This window comes from Dufourea novaeangliae, unplaced genomic scaffold (assembly GCF_001272555.1).
Source record: "Dufourea novaeangliae isolate 0120121106 unplaced genomic scaffold, ASM127255v1 scaffold391, whole genome shotgun sequence".
In the NCBI taxonomy this organism is placed as follows: Eukaryota; Metazoa; Arthropoda; class Insecta; order Hymenoptera; family Halictidae; genus Dufourea; species Dufourea novaeangliae.
This window is the reverse complement of record NW_015374308.1, coordinates 490,079-493,793: the sequence shown is the minus strand read 5'-3', so window position 1 is coordinate 493,793 and position 3,715 is coordinate 490,079.

Here is a 3,715-nt window from a genome sequence, read left to right as displayed (position 1 = left end):
GCCTCCAGCGGCACGATTAGAGTACAAACATAAAGGCTGCTTACACTATATTCACTAATATGTAATTTATATCGTAACATTACACATGAATCTAAATTATTCGATTACACTCGAGTTTCAGTTTAAAGAATAAAACATTCGCCCTTTTGTATATTTTTGTTCTTATGAAACATCTGGGAAAAATTATTTTCTGTGTGTTTTTAGTTGTCTATACCTTTTTTATTTTAAATCTGAACTTATCCCGGAAAAATCATGCCACACGTCCTCTCCCGGTGAGAATACTGGAGATTGTAGGACGGTGTCGGCCAGCTCGTGTCTGAACGGATATTATAAATGCATCTTTACTTGTTCGGTTCGTGGTAGTGCACGTAAACCGTTTATCTACAAACAGAGGTGGGCAAAATTTTGTCTAAATAAAAATTTTAATCTTCGAATAAAAGATAAAAGATTCTATTTGTTATTCGACGAATAAATATAACTCAAATTATCTTCATTGGATGAATAACGAAGAAATGAATCTTTCGATAAGAATTTATCCGACCAATAAGGATACTTTTTATATTCGAAGAGCGTTTCCTATGTTTTGCATCTTTACATGAACATTTATTCGAACCTTGAATAACTTCTGCGAGCATCTTTTAGTCGAGTCGTGTGTCTTGAACCTAGAACTACGAAGCGAATGAGGCAGTTCTCACGCCTACAAAGTACGTGCATACATACATTGTAAGCATTTGGAAAGAACCGTGTCAAGCAGCATGCGGCCGAAGTTCAACATTTGCACACTTTAGATCAAACTTAGGAACGATTTTTATCTAAATAAAAATTTCTAATAACAAATAAAAGGTAAACAATTTTATTCGTTATTCGAAGTTCGAATAAAAAAAGTATCTTTATTCAACGAGCGTCGAATGAATAAATTTATTTGATGAGAATTATCCGACAAATAAAAGATACTTTTTTTATTCCGTGCGTTTTATTCATAGCGTCGATAAAATTTTCATCTTTTATTTGTATCTTTTATCCGAAGGCTTTGAATAAACCTTACTTAAAATAACTTTGGCCAGCCAGGCAGCTCAAAAAAACGCGCTGGGGAGCATCGAGCGTCGATGGTCCAAGGCCAGCGACCGACCATCGGCATCGCCATCATACAATGTAAGCAGACGTATATGAGCAGTGACACACACACACACACACACACACGCGCGCGCGCGCGCGCGCACGCACGCCGCCGAATTCGCCTGGTGACAATCGGCTATTGCGTTTAGGGCGGCATCGGTCGACGCTAAAACGCAACATTCGTCGAAGCTGGCGGCTCGACAAAGTCACGCGCCGACTCGCTCCTTGGCGACACCTGATCCGATCGCGATACGCGCGGTTCCTTCTTTATGAGTGAATCGACGTTTGTCGAACAATTGTTTAATCTCATTAACTGTTTAAAGCTCAGGACGACACCCTTAGATACTGCTGCTTTTCACTGTGTATTATTCGAATAAAATTCTGCCTAACTCTGACAAATACGTAACTTTGGCCAGCTCGAATAGACGCGCTGGCGAACGTCAAGCGTCGAACGTTGTTATGTAGTGGAATGCGCACCGCGAGGGAATATACAGGAATCCGACTGTTAACAAATTCGGAGAGAAGAGAATACCGATTTTGCTATATGTACAAACTTTATTAAGTAAAAAGATCGTGAAGAAGACAAACGTCGCGCACGCCAGTTCTCTGAATACTGCCGCTCCCCACCTTTTGGGGTTCCTTTTGCAAAGTGCCCATGCTTCAAGTGACTAACCCCCGTGTTAGTCACTTAGGGTTGAACGTTGAACGGCTAATCAGATTGATAATTCGGTGGATGATTCCTCTGACCACTGAGTCATCAATCTCTACATAACAACGTCACAGCCAGCGACCGACCATCAGCATACAATGTAAACTGACGCAACGTCCCTGCTCCTCGCTGCGCCCGTGGAGCAAATTATGTATCTAAATCGTATGGTAATGTTCACGATTCATGGGATGCAATGGAAGCGCGAAGGATGCAATGTTCTTTTCACAGTCAAGCGGATCGTCCGTGATTTGATCACGATTAGCTTTGCTTCAGTCATCGTGTTTCAGTAACCTGTATTGTAACTTGTAACCATTATATTATAGCTTGTATTAAAGTTCTTATACGTAGATTTGTTTTATTCAAGTATGTCCGAATTAATGGTTAAAATTGTTGCTGTGTATTATTTACATGGAAAGAAGAAGAAAGAAATTCGAGTAAATAGGTGATACTGAGTATCTTCTTATTGCTTGGTAGAATTTAATAAAAGACGTGTTTGTGTCACTATGTATTGATTTCTGTAAATAAGAAGAAAATTTTTTAAATTATTTTCGTATGTCCATTCCATCCTTTGACGAATTGATCGGAAAAATTGAAACGAAGTTACGAATTTCTAATTTTAATAGAATCTCAATGTCTTCAACTGAACGTCTTGACGTATTCCGCACAAATGCGGAAGTGCCACGTGGATGGCTTCTCCGCGAGCGGACCATCTGCTAAATTGTAAACGCTCTCAAACAATATAGGTACATTTGCTCCGTGCACGTAGTGTAACGGGCCTTAGAATGTTAACTTCTTATATGATATTCTTAATCAGAGCCTTCTATTAATAAATTAAGATATGAACTGATAGACCAACTAGTTATTTTGATACCGAGGTACATATTGTGAAATTTTTTAGGATTTTAAATAAAAAATTTGAGTTATACATCAAAAGGTATTGAACAATCAGAATATCAGAAGTATTGAAAAGTGGCGGTTTCGTATTGAAGCAGTCGCGGAACTATAGTCATATTTTTAGTGTAGGTAGATATTATTGTTACTATTATCCTGAATTTTATCGCATTCTTTGGTTTCGTGCGCCATACTTAAAAAAAATTACAAATCGCCTTTCTTGTTGCTTTTTGCGTATTAGAGTAACTTATGTCTCGAACTTCCGTACATTTCTATGAAATAACTGTTTTAAGCAATCTTTAATGTCTTTATATATAGCAAAATATGTAATTACTCAGAATACGTAGCGTACAATATGGTTTCAATTGACTGAATTTATTCATTTTCTTTCATTCCTATGCTGTTTTGCTATATGTAAAGTTTTTAAAGATTGCATGAACACACATTGCATAAAAAATCTTTAGAAGTTCGATGTATAAGCGACTCTGACACGTAAAAAGCAATAGGAAAAATGGTTTTTAATCTTTTTAACTATGGCACACTAATCCAAAAAATCTGAAAAAATTCAGGACAATAGTAACAATAATATCTACTTACAGTAAAAACGTGATTATAGTTCCACTACTGCTTCAACATAGAATCAGCATTCTAGAACCGTTTTTTAACACTTGAAATCTCCTTGTGAAAATTACAATTAACAATTCTGTTTCTAATTATAATTGAATTTAATTGTACTCAGAAGTAATTACAATTAAAGAAATAAATAAATTTAATTTGCATCGATTAATGCCAGATTCTGATTAGGAATATTCGAAGATGTATCTAATTCGTAATTGTTAATTATCTAAAGTTTTCGTTGATGAAAATGGTCTCCAATGCTGAAGTCTACATAGGCGCTAGGCCGCGGTGGCTCGCACAAATGAATAAACGCGCTAGCGAAAATTATTCAAATAAATCTGCGAATGAAGATACACATATAAATGAAAATTTGATTCGACG